At 41.0% G+C, this 20770-nt stretch overlaps 1 protein-coding gene across 1 annotated transcript in view; it reads left to right on the forward strand.

Annotated features, from left to right (window-relative positions):
• The window catches only part of LOC107287849 (ribonuclease H1-like), a 31403-nt gene that overhangs the window by 950 nt on the left and 9683 nt on the right, over positions 1-20770 (forward strand). The window lies entirely within an intron of this gene.

Genomic DNA, 20770 nt, shown 5'->3' on the forward strand with positions numbered 1-20770 from the left:
TTTAGCCTCCAGTCCCCTAATCATCTTTGTTGCTCTTCTCTGTACTCTTTCTAGAGTCTCAGCATCTTTTTTACATCGTGGTGACCAAAACTGGATGCAGTATTCCAAGTGTGGCCTTACCAAGGCATTGTAAAGTGATATTAATACTTCACGTGATCTTGATTCTATCCCTCTGTTAATGCAGCCCAGCACTGAGTTGACTTTTTTGGCAGCTGCAGCTCATATTTAAGTGATTGTCCACTAGGACTCCTAGATCCCTCTCACAGTTACTACTATTGAGCAAGGTACCCCCTATACTATACCTGTACATTTGGTTTTTCTTGCCTAAATGTAGAACCTTACTTTTTTCACCATTGAATTTCATTTTGTTAGATGAAATTCAATGGTGAAAAAAGTAAGGTTCTACATTTTTTTTTGAATAATTTAAATCCCTCTAGCTACACATTTCAGTTATGAGTTTCATCCCATCAAGTTTTGGTAATGACAACAATATCATACTTGCCCTTATGTACTAGATTTATAGTTCACCCTATTTGTTCCTCATATTTTGAGCATTGGTGTATAGGCATTTGTGTCCTTTTTGACTGAACCTAGGTTTGCTTTCTTCATCACCTGTTTTATGTCTCAGTTCCCTTTCTTTGTTATGACTTGGTTGATTGCTCTGAGGTTTGTAATTGAAATTAGCTTCTAAAACTCAGCGTCCCTCCCCCTTCAGTTTTAGTGTAAAGCCCTTCAGATAAGGCAAGTCAGTAGGTTTCTAAAAAACATTCTTTCTGGTTCTTGTTATGTGTAGCCCATTCCCTGGCAAAAGACCCCATGCAGCTTTTATAGACCATGGACAAAAAATCCAAAGTTCTCTCTATGGCACCATCCCTTAAGCCAGTTATTTATTTCCATGGTTCTGCATTCCTTTATTGGATGCCTACTTTTTGTTGCAAGTATAAAAGAAAAAAAAAAACACCTGTGTCCCCATGTCTTTGACTTTCATGACTAGTTACTCGATGTCTTGGTATTGTTGTCAGGGATTTTGTTATCTCATTTATCCCCATCGGAAAGAAGAGAAAGTGATAATAATAAATCTATGCCAAGTTACACAGCTTCAAAAGAAATCTGACCAGATATTATGGGATGGGACCTAATGTGCCATTATGATGCTTTGCTTTTTTTCCCTTCTCTATTTATTCTCCAGATTCAAAATCTCTTTTCTCCTAAAGAATTCTCTTGATAGGTTTCTGTTATATTCCACAATTCCATTGAAAACCTGGTCCAATGCACAACAAAATTATGGCAGTTCAACATGCAATTATCTATAGTTGGATTGTTGCATATTTGGAAAGGGAAGGGGAAATGATAAAGCTTTTTAATTTTGGTACTTAAATTAGTTGACTTTATTAATTATTTAACACATTGTTTAACAAGTGACTGTATTGAATTTCATTCTGCAAGCTCCTTGATGGCTCTTTAAGGAAAAAAGATGAACCATGTCTTTAAACAAAGAAATCACCCTCTTCTCCCAGCAATCCCTTTGCTAGCTCACAGTCAGAATTGTGAAGTGAGCTGAGAATTCAATATAGTTTCCAAATATGCAGCATATCTCTGCAGCTTCAATGCTTTTCTTCTCAGCTTTCATAGAATGTAATGGTTATAGAAATGTATGCGAGGAAAAATGCAAACAGACAATGGTGGAGAAAATAATTTCATGAATTAGAGCAGGGGTGTCAAACTCAATTTAACTGAGGGCCACATCAGCATTGTGGCTGCCCATGGGGTGCCAGGTGTGGCCAAGGTGAGCATGGCCTACTAGGTGGTTGTGGCTGGGGTAGGTGTGGCCTACTGAGTGGGCATGGCCAGCTCAACATCGCTCACGTCAAAAGTGCCTGTGGGGGCCTGGGCAGACTGGAGCAGATTCGAGGGTCTCCAGCAGAGGGGGGTGGGACCAGGGCTAGCACCAAGGCATGGTCCACTGGAGGAGCCTCACTGTCCTTCTCAGGCCATGCAGGGGGGCTTGATGGTGGGGCGGGCTGCCCGGAGCCCTGGGCAGCAGAGGTCAAATGCACAGCCCAGCCCTTGAGCTCCCATGGCACCAAACACAGCCCCACTTCCCCAATGGGGTGGCCAGCTGCACTTACCTCTTCCTCAAGGCTGTTGCTGCTGTGCTTGCTCTTCTTAGCCAGGTTGCTCATGATGGGTGCGAGGGCAAAGATCTCCATGGGAGGAGATCTGGCTTTGTAACCAAAAAATCCTTAGCGATAGGATGGGCCAGGATAGGCCAGGAGGAGGGGGCAAGGGGATGGCGAAAAGGCAGCATGGCAGTACTAAGGCAGGACTTCCCTCAGATCCTCCTTCCCTCTTATTCCAATCACCCTCCCTCCCTCCCTCCCTCCCTCCCTCCCTCCTTCCTTCCTTCCTTCCTTCCTTCCTTCCTTCCTTCCTTCCTTCCTTCCTTCCTTCCTTCCTTCCTTCCTTCCTTCCTTCCTTCCTTCTGAACAGAATGGTGGGAAAATATTTGAGATGAGGGAGGGAGAGGCAAGAAATGCAGCTGGGGAGGTGTCACCCTTCGTGAGGAATGAAGAAATGCACCATCGCCTGGAAGTGGCCAGCAAATAACCCTCACCTACTTCACATATCCAGCTTGGTGGGCTCCGGGGGAGGGGACACCACGAGCAGTGTGACAGTCAACCTTACCTGTGCAACGCTGCCCAGCCCCCAGCCTGCCCAGTTTTGGCAGGCAGTGGGGTGCTCTTCTCACAGCATTGAGAGGCTGAGCCAGGTGGCGTGAATGTGGCGAGAAGCGCAACACCGCCCAGCCTCTAGCCTGCCCAGTTTCGGCAGACAGCGGGGCACTCTCCTCACAGGCTGAGAAGCTGAGCCAGGCAGCACAAATCTGACGAGAAATGCAACACTGCCCAGACCCCAGCCTGCCCAGTTTCGGCAGGCAGCAGGGCGCTCTCCTCACAGAGCCGAGATGCTGAGCCGGAGGGTGCGAAGCTTGCCAGCTTCGTACCTCGCTGCCTGCCAAAACCAGGCAGACTGGGGGCTGGGCAGCATTGCGCTTCTCACCAGCTTTGCACCACTTGGCCCAGCTCTCAGTGCTGTGAGAGCATCCCACTGCCTGTCAAAACCAGACAGGCTGGGCAGTGTTGTGTAGGTAATGTTGACTCTCATGCTGCTCACAGCATCCCCTCCCCCAGAGCCAACTAAGCCGGATATGTGAAGTAGGCAAGGGCCATTTGCTGGCCACTTCCAGGCGATGGTGCATTTCTTCATTCCTCATGAAGGGTGACACCTCCCCAGTGCATGCCCTGGGGGCGGGACTGATGCAGCAGGGGCCAGTCCCTCGCTGTTTCCAGGACAACCTTGTGGAGCTAAGACTGAGTGTGTTCCAGCATGGAAGACCACCATGAAATTGTACATTGGCTCCCAGCCGGCCTGGGCCGGGGCCAAGGCAGTGGGGGCCATTCCTTCACTGTTTCCAGGATGGCTTTGCGGGTCACATGAAACCACTTTGTGGGCCAGATCTGGCCTGCGGGCCTTGTGTTTGACATGTTTGGGCTAACATGTCTTTCATTAAAGGGAGGGGGTACATTTTCTCCACACTGACTCTTTAACCCTTCAATATCCACGCACAGCCTCAGCAACCCATCTTTTTTCTCTTTAAAAAACACAGGGGCAGCTACTTGGGATTTTGCTGGCTGAATGAACCCTCTAGCCAAGTTCTTATCAATGTACTCCCTCAGTTCTCTCAACTCGCAGGGAGTCATTGAGTACATTTTTGGCTTGGGCAGTTTGGCTCCTGGCAAAAATCTCAATAGCACAATCAGTTGTTCTGTGGAGAGGCAGGAAGTCACACTCTGTTTCACTGAATAACTCAGCTAAGTCTTGGTATTCATTTGGGACGAGCGTATCCCAGGCGGGGAGTTTACGGCAGTTTTCAGGGTTTCAAGAGATTGCCTCTGGGCTTTGCTTGTGTCACTAGTGGGGGTGGGAGGTGAAGATCCTGTTGCTAGCAATAATAATAATAATAATAATAATAATAATAATAATAATAATAATAATAATAATAATAATAATAATAATAATAATAATAATAATAATAATAATGTTGGAAAGGACCTTGGAGGTCATCGAGTTTTCCCACCAGATCATGGGCTGCCATTTGTCTAGCCAGGCTAGTCCCAAAATTACTGCCTTAGTCATTTTTGGGACCACCACAAAACGGATAAATTCTCAATGCTTCCCTAGCTCTAGGTGTACTGGTTCAGTCAAGTGAGTGGGTGGAGCCCCGCCTATCAGGGATCCATCTGCCTGTTCGAACCTCATGGGCATGGGCAATACTTTAGCACAAATGCCTAGTTTGAACACTGTGGATGCAACCAGAGTCAACTACTACATGTAAATCTATTTGCACTTCCGTCCTAGGGACCAAGAGTTTGCAGAGAAGGCAAAAGGTGGGACAGGCTGACACACTATTGGGTCGTCTTCTCCTTCATCATTGCTGTCGCAAGGAGGAGGCAGAGGGAAACTTTCAGTCAGGGTCTCAGGTTTTCCTTGGGGAGGAGAGATGACCTCCATGGCTTGCTCTTAGCTGGCCCAATTCGATTTTTCATGTATTGGTCAGGATCCTCTCTTGGGTTTTGCAGAAGCAGCAGGTGCACTTTTTGGCAGAGTAAAAGGGACTGGACAGTTGGCTGCCCAGTGCCCTAGTTGACCGCATCAGAAGCATTTGATCAGAGGTCCCGAAGGAGCTCTAGGGGCTCTGGTGGTCATGGCAGGTGAGGGCCATCGAGGAACCTTACATCTCACTTGATCCTGCTTTGGTCTGGGTCCTAGTGCAGAAGGTTTTTGGTAGCTGTTCAGCTCAATGTCTAAAAATTTATCACCAGACGGTACCATTCGTGCAGCTGGTTAGGGATCCCCCTGTAGGTGCATGCTTGTAACAAATCATGATCTAGCCTGGCCTTAAAATGGTGGACCAGTGACCGCTCAGTCCACTGCCTGATCCATCCAGCCACCCTCTGGAACTCTTGCATGTACTCTTTCACCAATCGGCCCCTCTGCTTCAATCCATGGATGTCCTTTTCAGCCTGAAGAGCTTGAGATTCATCCTAGAGTCTGGTTCTCAGTCCGCATATTAATAGGTTGAAATCCCACAGCTCTGGTGATTGCTCATCATGCAGACAATTCATCCACTCCTCTGCCTCCCCTTCTAGGTTCACTGCCACCGCATCAATCATACTGGGTTGGTCTGGGTAGGCACAGGCATTACAATTCATGTGAGTGAATACCTGGTTCAGAAAGGAAGATAGCTTCCCAGGATCCCCGTCAAATATGGGCTTGAGGGGACGGGGGTCCACTGGGCACTGCTCTAAGAGGGCTTGTATTAGGCCAGACGGTTGGCGCTAGTCTCATTGTAAGCTCCCTGCTTGGTAAACCCTTGGTCATGGGCTAGCAAGGCACCAGTGATGGTCAGGGCTGGCTCAACGTTGGTAACGATCAGGGCTGGCCTGGCATCGGTAGCGATTGGACTGGCTCGACATGGGTAATGGTCAGGGCTGATCTGGAGCCGGTAACGATCAGGGCTGGCTCAATATGGGTAATGGTCAGGGCTGACCTGGCACTAGTAGTGATCAGGGCTGGCATGGTGTCGGTGTCGGTTGTCAGGATGTCAGTGGCACTCAGGCATATAACTGCTGACATTCAGGACTGGCGCACATCAATGTCAGTCAAGACTCTGCAAATGCACCAGGCTTGAAGTTAAGGCTGTTATAGGCAATGGGGAGGCAGTACGAGTCATTGCTATGGGACTAGGGCTTTGCTGTGGCGGTGGATGGTCATGGAGATGTTTGTCCTCTCGCTCACTGGAGAGTATCTGATGGGTGATCAGCTCTCCTTCTTCCATCTCCAGACTCTCAAACCTCTCTCTTAAGCATTTGACGGAATGGCTGTAGATGGCGGTCAGGTATTTCCATTCCCCTGATTCATCCCAAGCGGCCAACCACTTTGCCTTCCTCCGATCCGGCGACTGAGATCTGTGGGATGAGATCAATGGGAACTCAGCTTGTGCAGCTTTCACATTGTTCTTCCGTGGCTGAGCTGTCTCTGAATGCCAAGTTTTCCCCATGGGTAAGGCTCCCTCTTGTTGCACCAACAGCTCAAATTGGACGTCTCGGGCTTTCAGTCTTGCTCCGGCTGCTGGGGCTGCACTTTCCACTTGGGTGGTGGCCTGTCCTCCATCTGCTGCCGTAGCACCAAGGCTCACAGCCGATTCCCCCTTCTTTTCCATCTTGGCATCTTCCCTGAGTCTTTGTCATCCTCCCAAAGGTTCTGGGTAGGCAACCAGGGCTCAGGACCCCACGTTCTAAAATAAATTGGAGTCTTGGTTTAATGTCATGGTTCTGATAGATGAGACCAGTAAAAGGGAACTCCAAGGCAAAAAGTTTCCTTAAAGAACATATTTATTTGGCTACATAGTATTGGCATGATCAAAAGTGAAACCAAGACCAAGTCCCTCTCAAAGGTTACAATGTTATAAAGTTGAACTTCCCAACCCAATAATATGTCATAAATCACATTCCCCAATTAACTATTTGCATGGGTTTTCTAATGGAAGCTTTAGCCCGCCAAAATGCAATCAGCAATGACCTTGATTCCCACAGAGCAATTTATTGTTTTGACTAAACTAAAAAATATTCATCCCCCCTCCCAATTCTGTGGCAACCGAAAATGAAGGAAAAATGGCTTCAGCCAAATTTGTTTGATAGTTGACAATAATATTACAGGGCCATGTTTCTGTCATATTGCTTGAAAGATGTTTAGCCTTATCAAAACCAATGGAATCAATAAATCAAGAAGAGAATCCACATAGATTAGGTTGGCACCAAGTAAATTTTGCCAAGAAGCCTGGAATTTGTCTTGAAGAATCAAAGAATTCAGACAGCGTGGATTGAATATTAGTTTCAGCCAGTAACATGCTATTTAGATATGAGTTTTAATTGGAACCATTCCAGCTTCAGCCCAAAGTGTTGAGTCAGGAACACAACAAAGAATCAATAATTGTTTCTTGGGAAACTTGTTTTTATAGCTTCTAACAGTTCTAGGTTCTTATATGAACATATTTGAACATACTTGGCCTCTATCTGCAACTCTTTAAAGGAGCTATATCTTTTCCTGGAACCATGTGTCTGAGGGAAACAGATCAAGGGAAAAGGATGTTTTAAAAATAAACAGGAGGAGTGCACTAAAACCAAAAAATAAACTGTGAATTTCTGCCAGAACAACAACATGCCCATATATGGTAGTATGTCAGTTGTTGAGGTAACCTGAGCAGACAAAGACAAAGATAATGTATTCCGGTTAGGTGCTTCTGATAGATTGTGACCTCTGCGGGCCTATCCAATGGGGCCAAAGGAGAAGGGAAAGGAGCGGTGCAATAGGATGTATAAAAATGACTGCTCGACTTCCGGTTCCGGATCGCAGTGCCTCTAGTCATACGAAGAGATTTTTCTCTTCGTCGGCTAGCTTCCCTCCGCCAGTAGACCCTTATGTGGGTCGAAAGTTGCCCTGGAGATTGCAACTACCGTCGAGGAGGCTTTGCTTGGTTGCAGAGGAGCGGCGGCTCCTCCAGCTGTCCGAGCTAACGAGCTGTCCGACGGAGAAGAAGATCAGCCAGTAAAATGGCCGATCACCTAGCCACACCAACCGCAAGTCAAAAGACCAGCTAAACATGAAGAACCACCCTGGTGAATCCGGGTGAGACCTTTCTTTTCTCTCGCTGTCCTGATTACTTTCCTTTAAAGAGTTGTTGACTATTTCCCTTTTCTAAGAAAGTGGCGGCTGCCTATATGGGAAAGAGAGCTAAAAAGAAAAGAAATTAATATTTTTTTGTTTTTCTGCTTGTTTTTTTTTACTATTGGACTTTTTTTGGGGAGGGATATTTAGGGGAAAAGAAGAAAAAGGGGACATTGTTACCTTCAATTTTTATAATGCTGGAGACACCTCTCTTGTTAACTTTTTAAAGAAAGAGAAAAAATTTTTTTCTTTAACTTCATTAACTTGGAAAAAGGACTTTACAGTCCACTGAGGACATCTGGTGGTGAAAAGTGACATTGCAACTGTACTTCTCTTTGTTATTTGAAAAGGGATTGGACTTTCATATGATAATAGAAGAGAAAAGATAACTTGACAGCTGGGTGGTGAAGCTGGCTATTAGACCTTTGGAGGCGGACATTTGTGGATCTTTTTCAAATACAGTCTCTAATAAAGGAATAGGCTAGTCTACCACCAAAATGGAAGAAAGTTACCCACACCTTGACTATGATTTAATACTGGAAAAATTTTTAGAATTCACAGAAGACTTCAAAACTTATTTGAAACCTTGGAAACAACTTAAAGATGCTACTTTGGAACCTCAAATTGATCCTCCAATAATGAATCAAGTTATAGAACAAGGAACAATAGAGGAAGAGCAGAGTAATCCTGAAAGGCCTCTATACATCAAGATATACAATTTAAAGAGACAGAGGAATTATGCTTACAACCCAACTGTGAAATTACACTGGGAGAAAATGCGGAAACCACTGAGCCAACTAATTTTACACATATTACCTACAACTGATGGATAACTTCAATGACCAAGGAATAATCGTAATTGATTCAGTTCAACTACCAAAAATAACAGAGATTGACATCCAGATACAATTCTCTGAAAATTACAACAAAGGGATAATTTACTTTTAACTATAATATGGAATAAAAGTGAATATAACATTCAGATGATATTGGCAGAAAAGGAAGAAAACTTTGTTCAGTTTGAATTGGTCAGAAATTTTTGTAACCAAATTTTGAGGCTTGATAACCGAAAAGCTTTAATATGGGAACCAACTTGGCATAGAAAGAAAGCTAGAGTTAGGTTTAAACGTGATATAAAATGTTACTTGATGGGTTAAAAAGACTTTAGAGATTTTGTCTGATTTAATAACGAATGAAGGATGTGAATGTACTGTTATCATAGCTGAAGGAGTAAACTTTATTAGGGGTAAACTTTATTAGGGGTTAAAAAGATTTTATAGATGTAGATTGACGAAATGATAGAACATATTTTTAAAAATAGAAATGTATTTGTTGGACTTACATTATTATTTTAAACATGATAATTATGCTGTAATAGAGAGAGAGATTTTGTCTGATTTAATAATGAACGAAGGATGGTAATTTTCTGATATTATAGCTGATAAGTATTTGAAGGTCTAAACTTTATTAAAGGGGTTAAAAAGATTTGTTACAGATGTAGATTGATGAAATGACAGAATATATTCTTAAAAATAGAATTGTATTTGTTGGAGTTATATTATTATTTTAAATATGATAACCATGTTGTAATAGAGAGAGAGAGGAAGAACTATTTGTGATAGGAAAAAAATTAGTCTCAATGAATGATTTATCATTAAGGATACCTGAAATCCCAACTATATGTTCATTAAAACGTAATTGAAGTATGAGAACTGTAATTAGTAAAGCTTAAAAACAGGATATAGATTATTATAATTGCAATGTGATTGATGATTTTTGCTTGATTGAATTTTACCTAAAACTCTATTAATTTTAATAAGCAACATTATATTTGGGAAATAGAGAAGAAATTTTTGATAATTAATCTGAGCTATACTTATATGATTTTGTTTTAGAATGATTTGTCACCCTGACCACCATGTTGTGTCCTAAGCTTTTGTAAAAATGGAAAAAACCAATAAAACCTTTTTACAAAAAAAAATGACTGCTCAACGTGGCTCGCGTGTGGTCAGTTGCTAGGGAACTTCCTGCGTGAAGTCTTGACTTGGATCCACTGCGCTTTGCAAACCGCTCTTTTCTTTTCTTTGTTAGCAGTAAATTTCATTTTCTTTGCAACCCAGTTAATGGATTTAATTTGTTTTTTAATTCATGTGCAACAGTTTTGGTGCCCAAAGGGGGGGCCTCAAGGAACACTCATTTCTGGATCCCGGAGAACCTGGAGATGACATTGGAAGGTATGCTTCATTGAGTTCAACGGTCTGATCTCGAACTCCAGGGATCGAGATCTGGAATCGATGTTCAGCTTCCATAGACCCAAATAGAGGTTGCTAAGAAAATGATGAAAGAAGGGATCAGTGACGAATTACCAACCTCAGTGTCTGGGCAACTTCGTGCATGAACCTAGGTGAGTTATCTGGGGTAAACCAGAGGAAATAACTGCCTAGGCAGTCAGGTGGAGGACTGGGTAGGACTGTGTGAATCTGAGATCTGTGAGAGGAGTGCTTGAGACGTCCCAAGAACCATAGGGTTGCAAGGCAAAGTGAGTGCGGACTCTTGAGTACCTGATTTCCATACCTCTGAGAGGAGATTGGTGGGGAAAAAGAGAAAGCAGCTTGGTGAAGCTAATCGTGGTCTCATTAGATTGGTAAGGGTAAAAGAACAGATGGTAAACCAGTATGGGTAATTCAGGAGGATCCCAAAAGAAGAAATGTGTAAAGAAAATAAGAAAGAACCCCAAATTGAACATTGATCAGGGAAGTCCATTAGGAATCCTGTTGGCCAATTGGGGAAAAAACCCTTATAATAAGATCATTATTAAGTTGAATTTGACCAAGGAAGATATGGTTAATTTGTGTTGTTTTATTTGATGGGAAGATGAGAGAATAGAATGACCGTGTATGGAAACTACTGACTATTTTGCGTGCCAACACTTGTATGAATATGTTAAACAAAAATCATGCAGGTCCTTAGACAATGAACTGGATTATGCCTTAATTTGGATCCCTGATAAATGGGTAGAATCAGCAGATCTGGTGTATACTACAGTTTATTTGAACCAAGAGGAAGAAGAAGAGGACAAGGAAGATAGGCAACACTGATATTTTCCCCCTCCATATAACCCCGGACTTGTTCCAGAAGTTCAAAACATCCCACAAGGTCCACCCCTTTTGGCAGAGACCAGACCCGAAACTCTTCCAATTACTAAAAAGAAGAATAAGAAGTATAAAAATCTCAGAAGGGAATTAGAACAGTGTAAAAAAGATATTGAAAATTTGCCCTTCCCTAAAGACAAGGAAATGGAGGACCCAACTCTGTTCCCTTTAAGGGAGGTGCCCAATGGAATTGACGCTCAGGGGGTGCCCATAATTAGTTTTGTACAGGAATCCCGTCGGGCATCTGAGGTACGGGCCTTTAAGAAAGAACTTAAAAACCTGATAGATGATCCTTTAGAAACAGCGGAACAGCTAGAGAATTTATTAGGGCCAAATATTTACACGTGGGACAAAATTATGGCCATTTTGAATACCTTGTTCTCTGCTGAAGAAAGACAACTCATTCGTACAGCAGCAATGAAGATATGGGACAGGGAACATCCCCAGGGAGGGAATAATCCACCACCTAAGAGGGAAGCTAAATTTCCATTAACAAGACCAAATTGGAATAATAATAATCCAGTAGATAGACAGAATATAGAAGATCTAAGAACTATGATTATACGGGGAATGAGGGAAGCTGTGCCAAAGGCACAGAATATGTCAAAAACACTACAAATAGAGCAAGAAAAAAAGGAATCCCCTGCTGCCTTTTTACAAAGACTTAAAGATGGATCCAGATGAAGCCGCAAATGTGCCACTAGTTAGGGTGCAATTTGTTACTAAATCTTGGCCAGACATCCGAAAGAAGTTACAGAAGTTGGATAACTGGACAGGGAGGTCTATTTATGATTTACTGAAAGAAGCACAGAAAATATATGTGCAGAGAGATAATGAAAAGGTGAAACAAAAAGGAAGAATGATGGTTGCAACAGTAAATGAACTCTTAGAGGCAACCTGAAAGATCTCAGATGGACCTCCCCACCTCGAGCCCCATATGGCAGGGGAAGAGGAAGTAATGGAAACAGAGGAGGAGGACAGTATCAATAACTAAATGGAAGAGGTAGAGGAAGTTTTGGAACGGGATTCAGAGAAAGAGCATGTTTTGAGTGTGGACAGAAAGGACACTTTAAGACCCAAGTGCAGAAGGATCAGCAAGTGTGTAAATTAATGGAAGAAGATGAAAGTCAATTTTAGGGGTATCAGGGGCAATTTACTTTAAGGTCCACAATGAGCCCTTGATAAATTTAGAAGTAGGACCCGATAGAGAAGAGATAGTGTTTTTAGTGGATCCTGGAGCAGCATGCACCTCTGTGTCTACCTTAAGCCCTCAAATGCAACTAAGTGAACAAACAATCAGAGTGTCAGGGGTAAAAGGGGAAGGCTTTCAAGTACGGAAATTAAAATCATTACAAATGAAAAAGAAAATAAGGAGTGGGGAATTGAAATAGAAATGTTATATATACCAGAGGAAGGTGTGAATTTGTTAGGAAGAGATGCCTTAAATCTGTGGTGGTGAACCTATGGCACGCATGCCACAGGTGGCACGCAGAGCCCTCTCTGTGGGCACGTGCACAGTTGCCCCAATCCAAGGCCTTCAGCTGGGTTTTATAAAACCTTTTTGCTTTAGGCCTCCGCCGCCATGTGAAAAAAAAAAGGTTCAATCAATCAATCAATTTCAACTTCTCATGAGGAAAAAAAAGATCTTGTAAAGTTGTAATTGATTGATTGAATGTTTTAGTCCCACCCAGTCTGCCATTACCATTGAAGCCATGCCCACCAATGGGCCATGCCCACCCAATGGGGCTCACCCACCTGGCACCCGACGATACATCAGTGGGTTTTGGGTTGCAGTTTGGGCACTCGGTCTCTAAAAGGTTCGCCATCACTGCCTTAAATGCTCTCGGCTTAAGCATAACATTTGGACAAGAGATTAAAATTAATGTGTTAACAGAGGAGAACGAAAAGAGAATACAATCCAAAGTATGGGTAAGAGAAGGAAACAGAGGAGGACTTAGAGTTCCCCTTTTGAAAATAGAACTTAAAACACCAGGAGAAGTACTGTAACAAAAACAATACTCCATTTCAATGGAAGGGAGGAGAGGATTGCAACCCGTCATTGACCAATTGATTGAAGATGGACTTTTAGAGCCAACAATGTCTCCCTTCAACTCTCCCATTCTGCCAGTAAAAAAAACAGATGGAACCTTCAGAATGGTACAAGACCTTAGGCTCTTGAATAGAATTGTAAGGATTAGGCATCCAGTTGTCCCTAATCCATATACTTTAATGGGACATATTCCACCTAAACATAAGTGATTCAGTGTGATAGATCTAAAAGATGCTTTTGGGGCATGTCCTCTGGATAAAGAGTCAAGGCCCCTTTTTGCCTTTGAATGGGAAAACCCATTTACTGGCAGAAAACAACAATAACAATGGACAGTGTTACCTCAAGGATTTACTGAATTTCCCAATTTATTTGGACAAATATTGGAACAAGTGCTGGAAAAATTTGAAACCCCAAGGGGGATTTATTTGATTCAATATGTGAATGATTTACTGTTGTCCGGAGAGAAGTAACAGGAGATAACACTGGCCACTGATAAGCTACTGAATTTCTTAGGAGAACAAGGACTAAGAGTATCTAAGAAGAAATTGCAATATGTAGAAAAGGAAGTAAAGTATTTAGGACATTTAATTAGTGAAGGAAGCAGAAAAATAACAGTGGAATGAATAGAAGGAATAGCTAAACAGCAGCTACCTAAAGATAAGAAAGAATTGAGAATTTTTTTGGGATTAGTGGGCTATTGCCGATTATGGATAAATAATTATGCCAATTTAACTAAACCCTTATATGTCAGATTAATTGATGATGAGCCATGGGACATATAATGAGATGAGAAAGGGAAGAAAAGTATTGAAGACCTCAAGCAGGCTTTAATGCAAGCACCTGTTTTGAGTCTTCCCAATTTGGATAAACCATTTCACCTATTTGTGAACGCAGAAGATGGGCTGGCCCAAGGAGTATTGACTCAAAATTGGGCTGGACAAAGGAAACCCGTAGACTTCCTTTCAAAAATAATGGATCCAGTAGTTAGAGGATGCCTAGTTGCATACAGGCCATTGCAACCACTGCCCTGTTGGTGCAGGAAAGTTGGAAAATTGACTTTTGGAAGAGCATTAGTGGTCAGTACTCCACACCAAGTATGAACTATCCTACAACAAAAAGCCAGTTCGTAGTTAACGGATTCTCACATTTTGAAATATGAAGGAATATTAATGAAAAAGGATGATTTGGTCTTAACCACAGACCATAACTTAAACCCCACCCAATTTTTAGCCAATAACCATCAAGTGGATATGGAAGGATTGGAACATTACTGCACAGAAGTGATACAATTACAAACAAAAATCCGACCTGACCTGGAAGAGCTCCCCTTAATAGAAGGAGAAGCATTGTTTATAGATGGTTCTTCTAGAGTGGAAATGGGTGAAAAGAAGAATGGATATGCAATAATAAATGGACAAACCAAAGAATTATTGGAAGGAGGAAAACTCCCTAAGACTTAGTCTGCTCAGATTTGTGAATTGTATACTTTAAATCAGGTACTAAAATTGTTAAAAGATAAGAAAGAGAGCATTTATACCAACTCCAAATATGCCTTGGTATAGTCCACACATTCGGAAAAATTTGGGAAGAAAGAGGGATGATAAATAGTAAAGGGAAAGAGTTAATACATGAAGAATTAATTAAACAGATACTTAAATCATTGCTTGAACCCCGCCGGATTGCTGTAATACATGTGGGTGGGCATCAGAAAGGGAACTCATTTGAAGCAATATTAATAGAATAGCAGATGAGGAAGCTAAAAGAGCAGGAGGAGAAGAAGAACAAGTAGAAATGAGGTTATTAATCCCAACCATTAAGGGTAGTCCCATCTCAGTATTTTCTGAAGAACAAAAAATGAAGTTAAAAGAGATAGGAGGACAGGAGGACGAAGTAGGAAAATGGTATCTTCCAGATGGAAGGCAAATCCTGAATAAAGCCATTGCAAGGGGGCTATTGGAAATTTTACATGAAGGTAGCCATTGGGAAACACAAGCGCTTGTAGACACCTTTTTGAAGAACTATGCTTGTATGGGTATTTACACTATAGGACAACAAATAATGGAAAAATGCTTAATTTATAAAAAGATTAATAGACAGGTTTGCGTAAACAACCTCAAGGAAGAAGACCGCCTGCATATAGACCTTTTCAGTGTATCCAGGTAGACTTCACTGAATTATCCTGTAGTGGAACTTATAAGCATATTTTGGTGATTATTGACCATCTAACAGAGTGGATTGAAGCATTCCCAGTGAATAGTGCAGGATATTATTAGACCAAATAATCCCCAGATATGGATTAATAACTCAAGTAGATAGTGATCAAGGTAGTCATTTTACAGGGACACTAGTACACGAGGTAGGAAAAGCTTTGGGAATAGACTGGAAGTTTCACACCCCCTGGCATCCTCAGCCCAGTGGGAAAGTGGAAAGGGCAAATTCCAAACTAAAGGAATCCATAAGTAAATTGGTATTGGAAACAAGGATGCCTTGGACAAAATGTTTGCCTTTAGTCTTACTAAGATTATGCACTAGAAAAGATATAGGATTATCCCCTTATGAGTTATTATTTGGTGTTGGATTCAACCCAGGGAATATATGTATTTAAAACACATTTAAAAGATAATGTACTAAGGCAATATGTGCATAAACTGTCCCAGTATCTTGACCATTGTAGGAGGCAAGAATTGCTGGCTCAAACACTGCCTCTGGAGTACACAAATTCAAGATCAGAGATTGGATCCTGATCCGGAGTTGGAAAGGGGATAAATTGCAACCCAAGTGGGAAGGCCCGTTCCAGGTGTTGCTGACCTCTGAAACTGCTATCCGGACTGCTGAAAAAGGGTGGACCCATTATACAAGAACTATGGGATCAGTGACTGAACCTCATGAGGACTGTACCATTGTGACCTCTGACAATCCTTTGAAACTGGTCCTGAAAAGGAGATAAGAACATATATTATTGCCAGTGGACTAACCTTCTGGATAGGGATAGGTTTAAACATTTTCCTTCTTCTCTTAAATATAGCCATTGCTTACTGGGCAAGAGAGGAGTGGGTTCCTATCCTGTGTCTGAAAGGAAGGCAAACAGTGGATGAAACAGAATTACAGAATTTACCTGATGTGTTGGTATTGTGACTGCAAATGTATATTTGATTGTTGTTGTTGTCAGCATTGTGTAGACTTTTGGACCAGCTCACAGTTATTGCAAACAAGAATGTGACATTGTAATAATTGAAGACTGGGTACCAGACTATTTCGAGGTTCCAAAAGAGAAGAAGTAAAGAAACTTAAAAACAGGGGAGAGGTTTAAAACATGGTAAGAATGGTAGGACTCTATGTGCTCTGCCTGTCTTTGGTTACAACAATAGTTAGTATGAAAGTAGATCAATGATGTGTATGGAATGAAAAAGGACAATGGGAATTTAATAATAAGGTCCTAGGGTTTTATGATAGAAATGCAACAGTGGAATGTATAAAAGAAGATCAAATAACCCAAAATTGTCAGTTTGTAAAAGCCATTAGGCACTCCTTGTAATAAAGACAAAACAAGGAACACACATACTGTATTTGCTGGACCCTTTATCACAATTGTTTAAAAATTAGACCAGAAACACTAGTAAAAAGCAAAGTACAAATAACTCTGATAATTGCAATGCTTGCATTAAAATCACCAAAATGGGTAATAAGATAATCAAAACTTTGACATATCATACTCAGATACGCTGCCAGAAGGTGGTAGGAACATGTGTTCATAATACCACCCAATTTTCCCTGTGTAATGAAACAGGAAGGGTTAAATGCGTTGACCCCTCTAGTGTGAAATATCAAACAACTATTCAGGTATTTGTCTCTCAAGGTGGAAAAGGTCAAAAATTATTATTAGGACAAAACACCAGTACCTCAGCTAATCACCAGAGTAGGGTCTGCTTTGATGCCTGCTATGCCATGAAGTTTAGCCCTTGGACCACCTGTTGGGGCCTTTTGGCAGTGGAGTTATCTCACAAAAAGGATATATGTTTACAGCCAACAACAACAGAGAGGAAGTGCCTATGGAGCTTCCCAGACAATTTGGTATTCCGATGGTAGGGGCCCACCTAGAGTGTGGACAGAGAAGAGCAGTTGGTTTAATTTAACCAAGGGGATAAGGCAATCTGATTGCTTAGAAGACCATTGTACCCCCATATGCTTACATTTTGTGGATCCTGAAGAAGGATCACAAGAATATAGGTTGGGAATTGATGGTACAGGAAAGGACCCGAACACCTGCATCACCATTAAAGTAACCAGGAAAAATATGTCCCCAATAGAAAAAGATTATTCCACTCCTTTTATGAGGAGCTTGAGAAGGCTAATCACCCGGATACCTTGGTACTCACCTTTCTTACCAAAAATCTCTTCACAGATCTAGCAGAAAGAATAGCCACTACACTAGGAGTCAAGAATTGCTATGTATGTGGTGGAACAAATATGGGGGAACAATGGCCTTGGGAAGCTAAAGAAATTGATATCCAAGATGTTAACATTACGTCTACTTGGGCTACTAAATTAACAAAGAAAAGTCAAAAATGGGCCTTAACAACATCCATTGTAGGTCACTTCTGCTTCCAGAGAAATTGCTCCAAAAACCAGGAAGAAGTAGGAACCATGGTATGCGACGGCCAGAGATCTTATGGAAATTCAAGTATTCAGAATTGGGGAACTATGCATAGTATTGACCAAAATTCTTTTAATAACACAGTTTTATAGGGGTTATGGAACAATGTATCTCAAGAATGGCCCACTCTGCAAGGATTTTATTGGATCTGTGGAAAATTTGCATATACCAGCCTTCCTAACGATTGGTGTGGTTCATGTGTATTGGGGAATATAAAACCTAATTTTTTTCCTACTTCCCATTCCTCAAGGGGAAAAACTTGGAATAGCAATATACGAGGATAAGGGAGCTAGGAAAAAGCGATCATTGAAAATTGGGGATTGGAAGGATAATGAATGGCCACCTGAGCATATAATACAGGTGTATGGACCTGCTACTTGGGGTGAAGATGGATCATGGGGATATAGGACTCTAATTTATATGCTGAATCACATTATTAGGTTACAAGCAGCTAGAAATTGTTACTAATGAAATAGCGTCAGCATTGAATAAGTTGGCTAAACAAAATACCCAGATGAGGATTGGAATTTATCAAAATAGGTTAGCATTGGATTATTTATTGGCAGAAGAAGGAGGGGTTTGTGGAAAATTTAACTTAACCAACTGTTGTCTGCAAATAGACGATGAAGGGAAGGCCATTGAGGAGATAACAAATAGAATGAGGAAAATAGCCCATGTACCGGTCTAAACCTGGACTGGAATACTTGATGACGGGGGATTCCTGGGAGGAATGTTTAGGAATTGAAAACAAGCTTTATTTATGTTAACAGTAGGATTTCTAGGATTAATATTATTACCCTGTCTAATTCCAATCATCAGAATGACTGTTGAAAGTACAATTGGGAGTATGAAATTGATTACTGAATCTATAGAAACAGGGAAAAAGGAAACCATGCTAATAGTAAAAGTGGATATATCCTCAAAGAATCACAATTCAGGCTATGAAAACCTAAAGTTTAAGTAAGTAGAAATTTTAATCCTGATTGAAAGGACTAATATGGTGGAATGTGAACAGGAACAAGAAATATGGAACAGTCTCCAAAAGTTTCTTTAATTTTATGTTTTAAAAAAATGGTATAAAAAGAAAAGGAGGGAATTTGAGGGAAACAGTTCAAGGGAAAATGATGTTTTAAAAATAAACAGGAGGGGTGCACCAAAACAAAAAAATAAACTGTGAATTTCTGCAGGAACAACAACATGCCCATATATGGTAGTATATCAGTTGTTGAGGTAACCTGAGCAGACAAAGACAGAAATAATGTATTCCGGTTAGGTGCTTCTGATAGATTGTGACCTCTGCGGGCCTATCTAATGGGACCAAAGGGGAAGGGAATGGAGCGTTGTGATGGGATGTATAAAAATGACTGCTCAACGTGGCTCGCATGTGGTCCATTGCTTGGGAACTTCCTGCGTGAAGTCTTCATTCAGATCCACCACGCTTTACAAACCACTCTTTTCTTTTCTTTGTTAGCAATAAATTTCGTTTTCTTTGCAACCCAGTTAGTGGATTTAATTTGTTTTTGAATTCATGAGCAACATGTCTGACCTGTAGATTCCATGGAATCACAGTATAAGACACAGCTGCTTTAAAGAGTTGCAGACTGAAATTACATTCACATACTGAGAGTGTTTTCTGCATGAAGGAAGAACCACAATTTTCATCTTGGTTGGTCTGAGCTGCAAGGCTATAGAAGTGGCAGGAAATTTACTAAATTGTTCTTTATCAGACCTTATTTAGAACTGAATTGCTGTATAAATTTAATTTAATATTTTAAGAATTCTAATAGATCAGCAAGGTATTGTGAGCTCTCAGGATATATACATAATGTTATGGTGTCAATAAGAATAACATTAAAAATATAGGAATAATAAATACTTAAGCTTTTAACAATTTACAGTATGCAACCATTTTCAGAGGCAGCTGCAGAAAGTCATGAAAAACCAACATTCCATTAGTCCTCCTCTCCCTGAATTGTATGCAGCTGATTATAATTTAAGAACTACTATTTAATTTTTAGGATTAGTACTTGAATGTTTTCATCTTCCCTCCCCATCTCCTTTCCTTCTGTGACAAATCATTTAGATTATAAGCCTGCTGTAAACTGTAAGCCTGTATATAAGCTTCTCTAAGAGCTTTTTAGAGATAAAAATGCAATCAGTTAAATTAGGCTTTAAGTCTTATGTGCTAAGAGTAATATCTACTGTCTGTCCCCTATGCAGTATACAGATTTCTCAGGACTAATAAAAAGCAAAAACCGTTTTTCTTTTCTATTCTCCCAAACTTTTCCCTACTATGTATCTAAAATACTCAGGTTCAAAGAGGATACCAATACTTTGCCTATCCAGACCAGCAGTTCAGAAACTGGCCCATTCCAGATTGTTCAGCTGAAGACATCTGAAAGAAATCAGTCTGCGACAAGCTGATCTATCTCAAAATTATTTACTTTGAATAGAAGCAGCTTCCCAAGGTCCCTGGCAAAGGTTTTTCACACCATCTGTTATCTAATCCTTTTAGCACAACAAAAGAAGCCTTCAAGAAGGTTTTTTTTAAATATCATTTCTTCCATCCCCCCAAGAAATTCTGTCTTTCCTTAAGGCTTGAATCCTACTGTCTTCTCGATGCAGATGTATTTTCAAATGTAATGTGTAATGCGAAAGACAAACTAGAAACAAAAATTAAAATAAGCAAGAAAATGGTAAGACAACACCTATCCAACCTTGATGAATATAAATCACCAGGACCTGACAGATTACATCCCAGAGTTCTGAAGGAGCTGGCAGATATTATCTCGGAACCATTGCACCACATCTTTAAAAAATGCCAGAACATGCAAAGATGAAGTCAGGAAAGCAAAGGCTCAGAACGAACAAAGACTTGCAACAGAAATCAAAGATAATAAAAAAGTTTCTTCCAACATATTAACAACAATGACGAAGGAAGACTATTATAAATATGATTATGCTGTAATAATTGAATTTGTTTGGAGGTGGACTTATTGTTAATGCTTAAATAATTGAAGGATAACTAAGTAATTGAAGTTGTAAACCTTATTAAGGGTTTAAAATGATTTTTTATAGGTGTAGTTTGATGAAATGATAGAATTTACTTGTTAACTTTATGGAAGT

This window comes from Protobothrops mucrosquamatus, unplaced genomic scaffold, assembly GCF_001527695.2.
Source record: "Protobothrops mucrosquamatus isolate PMUCROS unplaced genomic scaffold, P.Mucros_1.0 scaffold447, whole genome shotgun sequence".
Lineage (NCBI taxonomy): Eukaryota > Metazoa > Chordata > Lepidosauria > Squamata > Viperidae > Protobothrops > Protobothrops mucrosquamatus.